The 16379-nt window shown below is 35.9% G+C and overlaps 1 protein-coding gene and 1 pseudogene across 5 annotated transcripts in view; one reads left to right on the top strand and one right to left on the bottom strand.

Moving 5' to 3' along the window:
* PCDH9 (protocadherin 9) overlaps positions 1-16379 on the top strand; it is a 1139929-nt gene that overhangs the window by 519463 nt on the left and 604087 nt on the right. The gene's annotated exons all lie outside the window — the stretch shown is intronic.
* Positions 7425-8771, bottom strand: LOC147361724 (lymphokine-activated killer T-cell-originated protein kinase pseudogene; annotated as a pseudogene). The gene has a single exon (XR_015137611.1). The product of XR_015137611.1 is annotated as a lymphokine-activated killer T-cell-originated protein kinase pseudogene (transcript).

Below are 16379 nucleotides of genomic sequence, written 5' to 3'. Positions count from 1 at the left end.
ATACAGTATACTAACACATATATATGGAATTTAGAAAGAGGGTAACAATAACCCTGTGTACAAGACAGCAAAAGAGACACTGATGTATAGAACAGTCTTATGGACTCTGTGGGAGAGGGAGAGGGTGGGAAGATTTGGGAGAATGGCATTGAAACACGTAAAATATCATGTATGAAACGAGATGCCAGTCCAGGTTTGATGCACAATACTGGATGCTTGGGGCTAGTGCACTGGGACGACCCAGAGGGATGGTATGGGGAGGGAGGAGGGAGGAGGGTTCAGGATGGGGAACACATGTATACCTGTGGTGGATTCATTTTGATATTTGGCAAAACTAATACAATTATGTAAAGTTTAAAAATCAAATAAAATTTAAAAAAAATAAAGAAAATGCAAACAAACAAACAAAAAAAAAGAAATGGTATGGACCTAACAGAAGCAGAAGATATTAAGAAGAGATGGCAAGAGTTCACAGAAGAACTATACAAAAGAGATCTTCACAACCCAGATAATCACGATGGTGTGATCACTGACCTAGAGCCGGACATCCTGGAATGTGAAGTCAAGTGCGCCTTAGAAAGCATCGCTACGAACAAAGCTAGTGGAGGTGATGGAATTCCAGTTGAGCTATTCCAAATCATGAAAGATGATGCTGTGAAAGTGCTGCACTCAATATGCCAGCAAATTTGGAAAACTCAGCAGTGGCCACAGGACTGGAAAAGGTCAGTTTTCATTCCAATTCCAAAGAAAGGCAATGCCAAAGAATGCTCAAACTACCGCACAATTGCACTCATCTCACACGCTAGTAAAGTAATGCTCAAAATTCTCCAAGCCAGGCTTCAGCAATATGTGAACCATGAACTTCCTGATGTTCAAGCTGGTTTTAGAAAAGGCAGAGGAACCAGAGATCAAATTGCCAACATCCACTGGATCATGGAAAAAGCAAGAGAGTTCCAGAAAAACATCTATTTCTGCTTTATTGACTATGCCAAAGCCTTTGACTGTGTGGATCACAATAAACTGTGGAAAATTCTGAAAAAGATGGGAATACCAGACCGCCTGATCTGCCTCTTGAGAAACCTATATGCAGATCAGGAAGCAACAATTAGAACTGGACATGGAACAACAGACTGGTTCCAAATAGGAAAAGGAGTTCGTCAAGGCTGTATATTGTCACCCTGTTTATGTAACTTGTATGCAGAGTACATCATGAGAAACGCTGGACTGGAAGAAACACAAGCTGGAATCAAGATTGCCGGGAGAAATATCAATAACCTCATATATGCAGATGATACCACCCTTATGGCAGAAAGTGAAGAGGAACTCAAAAGCCTCTTGATGAAAGTGAAAGTGGAGAGCGAAAAAGTTGGCTTAAAGCTCAACATTCAGAAAACGAAGATCATGACATCTGGTCTCACCACTTCATGGGAAATAGATGGGGAAACAGTGGAAACAGTGTCAGACTTTATTTTTCTAGGCTCCAAAATCACTACAGATGGTGACTGCAGCCATGAAATTAAAAGGCGCTTACTCCTTGGAAGGAAAGTTATGACCAACCTAGATAGCATACTCAAAAGCAGAGACATTACTTTGCCAACAAAGGTTCGTCTAGTCAAGGCTATGGTTTTTCCAGTGGTCATGTATGGATGTGAGAGTTGGACTGTCAAGAAGGCTGAGCGCCAAAAGAATTGATGCTTTTGAACTGTGGTGTTGGAGAAGACTCTTGAGAGTCCCTTGGACTGCAAGGAGATCCAACCAGTCCATTCTGGAGATCAGCCCTGGGATTTCTTTGGAAGGAATGATGCTAAAGCTGAAACTCCAGTACTTTTGCCACCTCATGCGAAGAGTTGACTCATTGGAAAAGAGTCTGATGCTGGGAGGGATTGGGGGCAGGAGGAGAAGGGGATGACAGAGGATGAGATGGCTGGATGTCATCACTGACTCAATGGACGTGAGTCTCAGTGAACTCCAAGAGTTGGTGATGGACAGGGAGGCCTGGCGTGCTGCGATTCATGGGGTCGCAAAGAGTCGGACACGACTGAGCAAATGATCTGATCTGATCTGATTCATTCAGAATTAAGGAATTCACTTGTCTTTAATACATATCCTTTTTAGAGCAATAATGAAAACAAATTGTGAGTATTAAGCAATTTAAAAAATCTAGAGTACTGTATAATACCATAATCCAGACTAATCTCAGAAGCTTGTCAAGAAGTTGAAAGTAGGATATGCCTGTTGGGATGCAGGTTCTAAATCTTTGAGTATTGGTAATCCATGAACCTGTGCATTTTAACTTCCAACTATTAATAATTTAGTCAGAGATGCCCATTCTCTAACAATCATGGATAAATGTGATTATTAAGCATGCTAAATACTCAAGACCATCATGCCAAGATAAGACTAAATCCATGAAATTAGTAAATCTTATAAATAAGTATGTGTGTGTAAATAGAAAATCTTAATGCTTGGTGGGGGGGGGGGTTTGTGTGTGTGTGTTTAGCCAACTTCTTTATATAGTTAGTATCTGAAGGGCAATATGGTAAGCAAAATAAGCCAGAAAAAGGAAGACAAATACTATGTGGTATTATCATTTACATGTGGAATCTAAAAAAAAAAAAAGGCCAATTTCATGTAAACAGATTCCCCCACTTGTCAGCTCTTCCTCTTTAGGGCTTTGCTTCACACAGATATTTTTCAAAGAATTTAAAAGTACCAAATGGAATAAACACCTAATGAATTATAAAGCATGAATACATTGTAAAAAAAAATAAAAACAGAAAAGTAGAAACAGAATAAAATAGTGGCAATGCGGAAGACCTGGGTTCGATCCCTGGGTTGGAAAGATCCCCTGGAGAAGGAAAAGGCTACCCACTCCAGTATTCTGGCCTGGAGAATTCCAAGGACTGTATAGTCCATGGGTAGCAAAGAGTCGGACACGACTGAGTGAATATCACTTCACTTCACTTCACTTCACTCAAGGGCTAGAGAGAGGGAAAACAGGGTGATATAAGTCAAAGGGTACAAATTTTAGCTGTAAGAAGTGTAAGTTCTGAGGATCTAATGTGACTCTAGTTAATAAAACAGTCCTGTAAAGCTGAAAATTGCTGAAAGTAGATCTTACCACACACAAACAAATTACCTATGTCTACTACATGAGTTGACCGGTGTGTAATTATCTTGATCTTGGTAATCATATTACACTGTGTATATCAAATCATCACACTGTACACTTTAAACATATACAGTTATACTTGTCAATTATTCCTCAATAAAGTTTAAAAAAGAAGAATGAGAAAATAAGGGACTATTGAGTTGAACCACACTGCTTTACAATGACATCTTAAAATATTGATATAGGTTGAAGCACAAAATTCAATAATAAAGGAAATAACTTTCAACATTTTGTAAAATCAGAGTTCATACATACTGCAATTTTACAAGTAGTCAGTTGACATAAAATCTTAGACAAATCAATAAGAAATCTACAAAAACAAATGTGCAGGAGAAAACAAAAACAACAACAACAAAAACTCTCTCTCCCAAATTAACATGTTTCCTAGCTAAGTCTTCCAACATGTTCCTAATTATTTCCAGTTTTGGTATTAAGGCACATTGGGAATTGAATACACCACAACAGTCCTCACATAAGGATAACAATTTCATACAGAAACAATTAACAGATGTTTTATTTTTAAGTTGGGGATTCTGGTCACAGAGTTTGTAGAACTGCTATGAAATTAGGATGACTTAATAAAAATACCCCTGTATCATTTACCACTCTAAATTTATTTCTTTCGGAAAATAAATGTTCTGGCTTAGTCTTTTAAGGATGCATTTAAAATATTGCCTTTTTATATGAAAACTGACTAAGTACTTGGTAGAAGATATGTTGTGCTACTGCTACTGAAGTATGACTCTTATGAGTGTGGCTTATAGAAAGTCTCAGAATGATATAAAATGGTCCATTTAGCTTATGTTTATATAAACCCCATTACTCTGTAAAGTTCAAAAAGAAATAGCTGCTATATTTCTGTGATTCAGACTTCTTCTTGTTGCCTATTTCTTTCTGATAATATGAAGTCTCTTCAGTTTTTTTTTTTTCCCCCTAATCCAGAGGTCTAAGAGAGATCTGAATGGGAAAACATGATTGTACTTATTAACCTAGTGAAAAATATTGCTTTCAGCTTAACATAAGAATGGGCATGAAAATTTTCACCTTTAACTTATAGTTGCACAACAGAGAAGTCAAGATTACTAGAAATATAAAAGGCTTGCAAAATAGAAATAAATAAAAACATATCATTCAAATTGAACTTACATTATAATCAAAATGTGATTTTGATACTTTATGAATACATTAGTTATATCAAAGGAGGAATCCTTCTGATAATCAATGAGTTGAACAGAGGCTGGAAAGCTATGAATATCAATAAAAAAATTCTACAAAAAGTAAAACAAATAATAAATTAAATATGTTAAAGATAGATTAAAAGAGACAATTTAAGGGCTTCAAACAAATTCCAACAACACAAGAAAGACTCTATACATGTACATCACCAGATGGCCAACACTATTATCAGACTGATTATATTTTTGCACCCAAAGATGGAGAAGCTCTATACAAGCAGAAAAACAAGAATGAGAGCTGACTATGGCTCAGATCATGAACTCCTTATTGCTAAATTCAGACTTAAATTGAAGAAAGTAGGGAAAACCACTAGATCATTCAGGTATGACCTGAGTGAAATCACTTCCACTGTAAGTGGAAGTGAGAAATAGATTTAAGGGACTAGATCTGATAGACAGAGTGCTTGATGAACTATGGACAGAGGTTCATGACATTGTACAGGAGACAGGTATCAAGACCATCCCCAAGAAAAAGAAATACAAAAAGTCAAAACAGCTGTCTGAAGAGCCCTTGCAAATAGCTGTGAAAAGAAGAGTAGCTAAAGGCAAAGGAGAAAAGGAAAAATATACCCATTTGAATGCGGAGTTCCAAAGAAGAGCAGTGCAAAGAAAACGAGGAAAACAATAGAATGGGAAATCTTAGAGATCTCTTGAAGAAAATTAGAGATTTTCTCAGAGGTTCTTTGAGATTGTCTTAGAGGTTCCCCTTTTTCAACCAAGGGAACATTTCATGCAAAGATGGGCTCAATAAAGGACAGAAATGGTATGGACCTAACAGAAGCAGAAGATATTAAGAAGAGGTGGCAAGAATACACAGAAGAACTGTACAAAAAAGATCTTCATGATCCAGATAAACACGATGGTGTGATCACTCACCTAGAGCCAGATATCCTGGAATGTGAAGACAAGTGGGCCTTAGGAAACATCACTATGGAGAAAGCTAGTGGAGATGATGGAATTCCAGTTGAGATATTTCAAATCCTAAAAGACGATGCTATGAAAGTGCTGGACTCAATATGCCAGCAAATATGGAAAATTCAGCAGTGGCCACAGGACTGGAAAAGGTCAGTTTTCATTTCAATCCCAAAGAAAGGCAATGCCAAAGAATGCTTAAACTAATGCACAACTACACTCATCTCACATACTAGTAAAGTAATGCTCAAAATTCTCCAAGACAGGCTTCAGCATTACATGAATCATGAACTTCTAGATGTTCAAGCTGGTTTTAGAAAAGGCAGAGGAACCAAAGATCAAAATGCCAACATCCTCTGCATCATGACCCAGAGGGATGGTATGGGGAGGGATGGTATGATCCCTCTGGGTCATGATGCAGAGGATGTTGTGTTCAGGATTGGGAACACGTGTACACCCATAGCAGATTCATGTTGATGTATGCAAAACCAATACAATATTGTAAAGTAATTAGCCTCTAATTAAAATAAATAAATTAAATTTAAAAAATAAAGAAAAAGCAAGAGAGTTCCAGAAAAACATTTATTTCTGCTTTATTGACTATGCCAAAGCCTTTGACTGTGTGGATCACAAGAAACTGTGGAAAATTCATAAAAAGATGGGAATACCAGACCATCTGACCTGCTTCTTGAGAAATCTGTATGCAGGTCGGGAAGCAACAGTTAGAACTGGACATGAAACAACAGACTGGTTCCAAATAGGGAAAGAGGTACGTGAAGGCTGTATATTGTCACCCTGCTACTTAACATATATGCAGAGTTGAGAAACACTGGGCTGGATAAAGCACAAGCTGGAATCAAGATTGCCAGGAGAAATATAAATAACCTCAGATATGCAGATGACACCACCCTTATGGCAGAAAGTGAAGAAGAACTAAAGAGCTCTTGATGAAAGTGAAAGAGGAGAGTGAAAAAGTTGGCTTAAAGCTCAACATTCAGAAAAATAAGATCATGGCATCTGGTTCCATCACTTCATGGGACATAGATGGGAAACAGTGACAGACTCTATTTTTTTGGGCTCCAAAATCACTGTAGATGGTGATTGCAGTCATGAAATTAAAAGACGCTTACTCCTTGGAAGGAAAGTTATGACCAACCTAGATAACATATTAAAAAGCAGAGACATTACTTTGCCAGCAAAGGTCCATTTAGTCAAGGCTATGGTTTTTCCAGTGGTCATGTATAGATGTGAAAGTTGGACTATAACAAAAGCTGAGCACCAAAGAATTGATGGTTTTGAACTGTGGTGCTGAAGAAGACTCTTGAGAGTCCCTTGGACTGTAAGGAGATTCAGCCAGTCCATCCTAAAAGAAATCAGTCTTGCATGTTCATTGGGAGGACTGATGTTGAAGCTGAAACTTCAATCCTTTGGCCACCTAGTGTGAAGTTCTGACTCATTTGAAAAGACCCTGATGCTGGGAAAGATTGAAAGCAGGAGGAGCCCAGGATGACAGTGGATGAGATGGTTGGATGGTTCACCAACTCAATGGACATGAAATTGGGTAAACTCCATGAGTCGGTGATGTACAGGGAGGCCGGGCATGTTGTGGTTTATGGGGTCGCAAAGAGTCAAACACGACAGAGCAACTAAACTGAACTGAACTGAACTGAAACAAATTTGATTAATGAGTAGTCTCCTTTGAGAGAATTGCAAAATGGTATGGATACCAGGAAGTTTTTATAGGATAAGAATAAAGAAAAAGGAAAATAAAAATAGAAAATATCTGATTCAGTGGGGCCACATAGTCAATCTGGTTTGGATTAAAAAGCCCAGAGTTGCCTGGTGTTTGGGAAATCTTTGAATAGATAGACCACATTTCCTGTAAGACAAGGGAAGCATTTACAGGAACAAAAAGGTTATCTAGGTTTCCTTGGCTTACCTAGTACCCTAGGTACAGCACATAATGTGGATGATGTTTTTGGTTTCATTTTTATGACTACATTTATTGTCATTGGGAAAGCCAATAATAATTTTAACTTAAATGTTTACAAAATACCTCTTGGATTAAGATGAAATTTACCATTTCCTGATTATTCACAATATTCTTTTTTTTTTTTTGATTTCACTCAATAAGTTTAATGACAACACTCACTCAATAAGTTTAATGACAAGACTCAATACAATGGAGTACAAAATAGGATAACACACCTTTGGGTAACTGACATGTCCTTTATTCCATGTTGTCCTATTAGAGTTTTATTTACACCAATACTGTGATATGCTTAAGATATAGATCAGTAAATAAAAATATTAAAGATACCAGTACAGAATATTCATTCAACAAATTAAAGCAAAAACCAAAGCTCTGGAACAAGACAAGCCTTAACCAAAAATGTTTGGATGTACCCAGGGAACTCCTCTTGTGAGCCATATCCCAGGTCTCTGGTCTCAGTGACCCTATTTAATAAGCACATCAACCAAGAAAGGCCAGCAAAAGGTTTTAAGAGGTAAGGAAATGTAGACTTATTCTGTAATACACAAAGTGCTCATTTCAGTAGATCCATTAAGAGAGAACATCTGAGAAAGATCATGAATAAAACTCACTCTGCCCAAATTGTTAGACATAAGTTTTTATAGCACTATTTTAAATCTATATAAACAAGTTCAAATTTTTTAGTAGTTTCTTAAACTTTATAGAAAACCCTTTACAATTTCTAATGTTTATTAACATAAGCATACATGAACTACCTTTATAATAGAAACAGTTGTTCAAATGTTAATAAGGTGCTATCTGTGGTCCTACAATAGGCCACTTCCATCTAATAATTATGGATCATCATAATAACTACATAAATGTATCATGGTAAACAGAACGGCTATATACATGAGCCATACTTGAGGCTCCAGCAGTCATGGGTACGAGTTGATCACAGGATATCCACTTCTAAAGCCTCAACAATGCACGCAGCAGAAGGACGGTCTTTAGGATCTTCATTAGTGCATACGGAGAAGAGCTCAATTACTTTCTGGTATGTTTCATCCAGTTCCTCCATATTAACAGGTGGCCTAGTTCCCAAAGCTGCGTAGTATGCATCATCATCAAAATCACTTTCATCAAAAGTTTCATCTTCATCATCATCATCATCTGGAAGATTAATGTGTGGAATAGATAAAGTCATCATTTCCCACAGAGTAAGACCAAAGGCAAATATGTCTGCCTTGTCAGTAATAATACCATCCTCCTCCAGAGCTTCCTTAGGTTTCCAAGGCTCAGTGCCAATGTAACAGGCCTCAGGGTCAGTCACAGTCATATTTTCATCCAATGGAAGAGAGACTCCTACATCACAGATTTTAATTGTTTCAAAATCGCCTTTAATAACAACATTTGAAGACTTTATATCTCCATGGAGCAGTTTCTTATCTTGGTGCAGATACTTTAACCCTCTTGCCATGTTCAAAGCAACTTTTAAAATTATGGCTGCTGGAAAAGGATCTCGGCTATCTTTATTTCGGTGGGTCTGTGCCCACAATATTCTTACTTATCCTAAAAATTGTTTAGTCACTAAGTCATGTCTGACTCTTTTGTGACCCAGTGGAATGTATCCACCAGACTCTTATGTCCAAGAATACTGGAGTGGGTTGCCATTTTCTTCTCCAAATACAAAAAAAAAATTACTTACTTTGAATTATTATAAATGGAGATTAACATATAACCATTATTTTTTGTTTATTTAAAAGAACCATAGCTCTCTTTTCTATTGAAACTTGTGTTTGCTCTTTCCAATGACTTAGAATGAAAAGACATTGCAAAGCAAATTTTTCAAAGATCCATCAATTATTTGCTCTAACATATTTCTGGGGATTTAGTGAAAATCTAACCAGAAGTGTTGTCCTTCAATCAAATAGGTTCCAATAATAAAGAAATCTCCATATATATTTTTATAGTAAAAGTCATTAACCTTAAAACCATTTTGAACTACAGATTGGGTACATATTTAGATTCAGAGCTTTCCCCCTCCAGTCCCTTCAACATTATTTAACAAAGAAAGAGTCAAGCTTTAAAACATCTTCTGAAAGTTTGTTTTTTCTCCTCATCAACTAATTTCAGAGGAAGCAAATGGAAAGATTTATGAATGGGAAAGAAAGAAAGAAAAGAAAGGAAGGAAGAAAGAAAGAAAGGAAGGAAGGATGGAAGGAAGAAATAAGAAAAGGAAAAAATATTGGCAGCAAGAGGTTCAGGTAGTAGCCTCTTGTATTTATTTAAAATATGGTTGCCACAGCCAAACACTTTATCTTTCTTATGCTCAGTTGGAGGAAGTGATGAGCTGGAACACATCTGTTGGTTTTGGCTGCCCTAACGAACCCCTTCTTTGTAGGGTGCTTTGTTGTAATCACAGATATTGACATCCATTTTAAGCTTTATTTTAAATGCTTTGGCTTTGCATCTGGAATAAGTCATCACATTTTCTTGATAGGGAATACTGATTCTTGTGCTTTCTGCTTATGGTTCTGGCTTTGTATTTGCAACATGGAAGAAAAGTACTATGAATTATTAATTAGACCATTGATTTGATATATTCTTTATTTATTTTTTACTTGAAGTATACTTGATTTAGAATGTTGTGCTTCACATATATAGCATAGTGATATATGTATATATGTATATAGGGATATACATCAGTTCAGTTCAGTTCAGTAGCTCAGTCGTGTCCAACTCTGCCACCCCATGAATCTCAGCATGCCAGGCCTCCTTGTCCATCACCAACTCCCGGAGTTCACTGAGACTCACGTCCATTGAGTCAGTGATGCCATCCAGCCATCTCATCCTCTGTCGTCCCCTTCTCCTCTTGCCCCCAATCCCTCCCAGCACCAGTGTCTTTTCCAATGAGTCACTCTTTGCATGAGGTGGCCAAAGTATTGGAGTTTCAGCTTTACCATCAGTTCTTCCTATGAACACCCAGGACTGATTTCCTGTAGGATGGACTCGTTGGACCTCCTTGCAGTCCATGGGACTCTCAAGAGTCTTCTCCAACACCACAGTTCAAAAGCATCAATTTTTCCGTTCTCATCTTTCTTCACAGTCCAACTCTCACATCCATACATGACCACTGGAAAAACCATAGCCTTGATTAGACGGACTGTTGTTGGCAAAGTAATGTCTCTGCTTTGTAATATGCTATCTAGGTTGGTCATAACTTTCCTTCCAAGGAGTAAGCATCTTTTAATTTCATGGCTGCAATCACCATCTGCAGTGATTTTGGAGCCCCCCAAAATAGTCTGACACTGTTTCCACTGTTTCCCCATCTATTTCACATGAAGTGATGGGACCACACAAATATATACAGGGATAATATTTTTCAGATTATTTTCTCTTATAGAGTATTACAAAATATTGAATATATTAAGCATAGTTCTATGAGTTCCCTGACTTACACAGTAGGTCCTTAATTTGATATATTCTAAGCTCAGTTTTTTGTTTATTTGGCATATTTTCATAAAAATATGCGTTTTGTTATTTGCCTAGCTAGTGAATCTGTCCATCGCTAGGAAAAAGGGCATAGTCATATGCCTGAATTTATGAAGACTGTTCCATCTCAGCAGTATACTGAAACCAGTCAATATTTCAAACCTCCTTAATGGAAATCTAGTCTCATATTGAAAGGTTACCAATGCAGAAACAAAATTGAGACTCTGTCCTTTAGAAAATAAAGGTCTGTGTATTTTATATTCAGCATCAGTGATTTATTTGGATATATTTATTTTGGTCCCCAGTTAAACAGTTCTCTAGAATGTTGAAAAAGGATTTTTGGAGTCATTTATTTAATATGGAAAAAATAATAAATGCATAATTTCACTTGTATGAAATTAAGTAATTTCTCTCACAAATATCAACACTACTACAATATTACAATAATTATTTATTAAAATGAGAACTAAACTAGAAAATGCTAATTAAATGTATTTAATATGCACTTAGGTTCTATTCATTGTGGATTCTTATAAATGGTTCAATGGTTGGATTATGTTCAGCAATATGCATCAAGCAGATAGACAGATGTGAAAGAGACATGGAGACAGATGTGTGAGGGAGAACTATATTTTATACAAATTAAAATTACTAAGCAAAACAGTTCCTTTAGAGTATTTCTTTTCTGCAGACTGTCTTTTCCTAAACCAAATTTAGGAAGAAAGAGGAGGTATATGCAACATTCATCATTTAAGGAGTTAATAAACCTCTAAAATTCTGTGATCTCAACACATTAACAATGCAAATGGTAATTACTATACAGTCAACTGAGTTTATACTCGAATAATAAAATACATGAACACAACAAAACTCACAAAACTAAAGCTTGTTTCACAAAATAATGTATGTTTCTTTACCTACCAAGTTGAAAACATTTATAAAAATACACCAAACATTTTGGATATCTACAGAGAAATTTCACCTCCTACTATCTTCAGGCTGTACAGAAACAGAAAAGAAACATTAATGCTAACTTAAGTTAGATAAAGAAAAGGGAGTCAATACTGTGATTGTGAGTGTGTGTGTGTGTGTGTTTGGAAGACAAGAGAGAAATTGCGTGCACGTCCCTGACTTGGGTTCTAACTCTGGTTATATTATCACTTGATTATAATCCTACTGATCTAGGACCAGTTTAATTTCGATTTGTTGGTTTTGTAGACACCTTTGCCACCTTACCTAGGACCAGAGCCTGACGGCTAAGAGAGTGTGCATTCTATCCTTAGCCATACATTCTCCATTCTGCACACCTAAGAGTTACATGAATTTGGAGTGGTTACAGAATCTTTACATCTTAATTTTCCAGTTTGTGAGAAAGAATTACAATCCCTAATTTATAGACTTGCTTTGGGAACATATAATACATGGAAATCACCTATCATAATGAATAGCAGTATTCAATATATTTTTTCCCAAACTTTGAAATGATATCATGGAAAATAATTGCATTCATCTTAGAATCATGCTATGGCATAAGGACACAATCTCAATATAATATTTGTTTTTAGTTTAATTAATAGAATCAGGGCATTTGAAGCTGGTTATTTCATTGGGAGTCCATTAAGGGATATATGGATATTTGTAAGCAGACATTTTTCTTTTTCTGTGCATCAAATCAGTCTTGTTTCAGGCATGGGTAACTAAAAAGGCTTACACTACTACCTATGCTAAGTATTTATTTTTATGCAAATATAATCCTATAAAATAATAGCACAGACATTTAATAAGTTACATTTAATGAATATCTAAGGAGACTGAAGTTAGAAGTTGTGCATCTTATAATAATCATTGGCTAATAACAGCTCAATAAATTACTGTCAGAGAAAATTATGAATGGAAAAGAAAAATGCTAAAATGGAGTCACACTTGTTTGGCTTAAATGTGGTGATTGTTTACAATTCTAAGTTATTAAGTAAATTCTGAATAGACCTATTTGAAGGGTACTACTTTGATCATTTTGCAGCATATTTTACTAACTAAAAGGTGCCTTATTCCTCCATAATACCCTATGTGTTGACTCTTTAGAAAGTAATAGCTGCCATGTCTATATTTTCCTGTGATCCATGGATAAGCTGAACATTCCTGGTAGTACCTGTATGTTTTACTTCGGTGCTACACTTACACATTAATGTGACTATGTTTTACCAATTAGAATTAGGCTGCTGGTAGCTTGCTTGTCACTTGTTCCCTTCTTCCTACTAGTATTTTAAAAGCCTATATTCTGGTAGTAACAAACCTTTTCTATTTTTTAACTTTGCCTCTGATTTTTATTTAGGACATTGCTTTAAAGAGAATAGGATATTGGGGGGTCTGAATTGCACTGTGCTGTGCTGTGCTTATTTGCTCTGTTGTGTCCAACTCTTTGCCATCCTATGGACTTTAACCCACCAGGGTCCTCTGTGCATGGGATTCTCCAGGCAAGAATACTGCAGTGGGTTGCCATTTCCTTCTCCAGGGGATTTTCCTGACCCACTGATCAAACCCATGTCTCCTACAGTGGCATAGTGCTCTTTACCACTAAGCCACTAGGGAAACCGGATAGGTAAATTATATTTATTTTGATATTTATCTTTTCCCTCCTTCCTTTCCTTCCTTTTCTTCCAAACTTCTTCCTTCCTTAGTTCTCCATTCATTTACACATTCAACAAATATTTACTGAGTATCAACTATGCACCAAGAGTTGTTTGGCTAAAATTTCTTTCTTTTTTTTTTCACATTCTGGTTAAACAATAGAATAAATCTATATTACTTAATACATGCCTCCTTTGATTATGGTCAAATTAGATACTTTTTTTTATTGCTTTAGGAATTTCCTTAGGAGTTCTGAAAGTCAGAATGCCTGAGGCAGTCATCTCTGTTCTATTGATACCACATACGTCAGCCATGGTAGCAATCTTCTCATTTTCCCACAAGTGAAAAAGTTGGTGCTTATAAAAAAAATCAGTCTTCAAAACCATTGCTGACTCTATTCATCAAGCTCCTGGTAGAAAAGGGGAAAGTGAACAGCTCCATGTGTACAATTTATATTTACTGGGTGTGAGAGATTACTTGATTGCCTGTTGATTGCCTATCCTCATTTAGGCTGAAGCAACAGGCAAGTGTGAACATAATTAACTGGGGATTTGGGATAGTACAGGAACAAGCTGACCTCTGTAATGGTTACAATTGGAACTGTAAGTACCACTCTGCCTTTATGGCAGACTATGAGGAGATTTAAGCCAAAGGAAAAATGATGGAAGTGATAAATCTGCTCTTAATTATGTTTGCATATATTATTTTCAATTCTGTCTCTTTTTAAATTGTTAGTGCTCATGGAAATAACAATCCACAGTGAGACATGGTACTCTGTGCTATTCTGTTTTATGGTGTTCCCTTGCTCTCTTTCTTCCTTTCACATATTACTTTAAATCCCTCACCCCCCGTTTCCCCCAGGCTCCATCAGTGCCTTAGGCTGTGAAATCTGAATAGGAAATGAGTTGCTCCTAGACAGATCAGATATATTTTATATGCAAGTAATTTCTTACAGGGTATCATGAAAGTACACTAATCTGAGTGTTTGACATAGTGATTTATCAGTGTTTTTAATATGTCACTTAAATATTAGAGTCCCCTGACCCAACAGGATTTGGTTGGAGTGGTGGCTAAACCTTCTGTTTTCTTTTTCTGTTTTTGTTTGTTTGTTTGTTTTTAAGATGCCTAGTTTAGCACAGCCAATTCTTATAACACTCATTGTATAGTTGTCTTTGGGATTTTTGTCCCTGTATTTTGTGTTTCATCACATTATACATTTTCATCTCTTTCCTCCAGCTTTTGTCTAATCCTTACAGGATTATGTTTATCCTGAGAGTTCTACTCCTAGAAAATATTGAAAGAAGTGGCTCAATCCATAAGCCATCTTATTAAAACATTCTTTACATTTTATGGTTTTCTCTAAGTAATATTCTCTAAATATTACAAAAATATTTTGGACTATAAACTTTGTAACAAAGAAAAAGAAAGAATGAAAGTGAGAGAGTCATCTGAATAATATTGGAGTTGACTGCCAGTGAGCAAAAATATTTTGAAACTATTAGTTTGATGAAATATTTTAAGCATAGGAAAAAATTATCAGGGAAGCTGAATGAGAGCATTCCTTAAAATAGCTTTATTACTTACTCCCCTCATGATTACAAAATCTTTGACAATCACACACCTGGTACACAGGAAGGTGCTTAATTCAGGACCATAGGGGCCTCATTAGCAGAGTCTTCAATACAACTCTTTGGGTCCCTGTGTCAATTAGAATTTCTTTGTAAAATAGCAAGAATACATCTTTCCACTGTTTTCCTCTCTGGTGGACAAAATGCCCAAGAGACTAAAAATTAATAATTGAAATCAGTATTCATAATATCTAGAAATTAACTGCTTTAATGTTTTTGTTTCTTTAATTAACTAAAATAAAATTTTATTTGTACACAGATTTGGGACAAAATTTGTAGTAGACATGACTTCTTTTTAACCCCAAAATGCCTGTTCTAAAATAATGTTCAGTGTAATTACAATCAATTCCCAAAAGGTGCTTTTAGAAGGAGCTTTATTTCATTATTACTGTTAGTTACAATGATAACCAATGATAAGTAGGATGAGATAAAAATATACTTGTATTAACTGAAACAAAATTATATACTTGTTCAGTTTCTTCATCTATAAAAAACTGGCAATATATACCATGTGGTGTTATTGACAATGTCATAGAAAAGGTCTTATTTAGCCTCCATAACAATAATTATTTTTCTTTAACTTGGAGGATTTCACCAAAATAATATTTGCTACTTGAAAATGTTTTTCTCTTTGGCAGTTAGTTATAAGATTCTTCAAATCTCTTTGGTGTCTTTTAGATACAGTGCTGCAAAAGATCATTAAATTATCTTAAGAAGATAGAAATATTTTGTATTAGTGTTAGAGGTTTAATTTACACTTAACTGCTTATTCTTATCTATATAAGCTGGTATAAATAACCATAGCTACCTCTGAGCAGCTACCTGCTCAGGTACTTTACTTTCATTAAATCTCTTAAAATACTACATATTCTTATCTACTTTTTTTTTTTCCTGTAAGATAATACTCTCATATTTCTTTAGTTTTTGTTTTGCACTGAAGAATAGTTAATTTATAATGTTGCAGGTGTATAAGTCTTCATTGTTTATCTATTTTATACATTTTTTGTTCAGTTGCTAAGTCATGTCCAACTCTTTGTGATCCCATGGACCTTGGCACACCAGGCTTCTCTGTCCTTCACTATCTCCCAGAGTTTGCTGAGACTTATGTCCATTGAGTCAATGAAGCCATCCAACTATCTGATCTTCTGTCATCTGCTTCTCTTCCTGCCCTCAATCTTTCCCAACATCAGGATCTTTTCCAGTGAGCCAACTCTTCACATCATGTGGCCAAAGGATAGGAGCATGAGCTTTAGAATCAGGTTTTCCAATGAATATTCACGGTTGATTTCCTTTAGGGTTGACTGGTTTGATTTCCTTGCTATCCAAGGGACTCTCAA

This window comes from Bos grunniens, chromosome 12 (genome assembly GCF_055505025.1).
Source record: "Bos grunniens cultivar Pamir isolate PY7600 chromosome 12, Bosgru_T2T1.0, whole genome shotgun sequence".
Classification (NCBI taxonomy): Eukaryota; Metazoa; Chordata; class Mammalia; order Artiodactyla; family Bovidae; genus Bos; species Bos grunniens.
The sequence above is the reverse complement of the archived record's forward strand: the minus strand, read 5'-3'. Positions and strand labels throughout refer to the sequence as shown.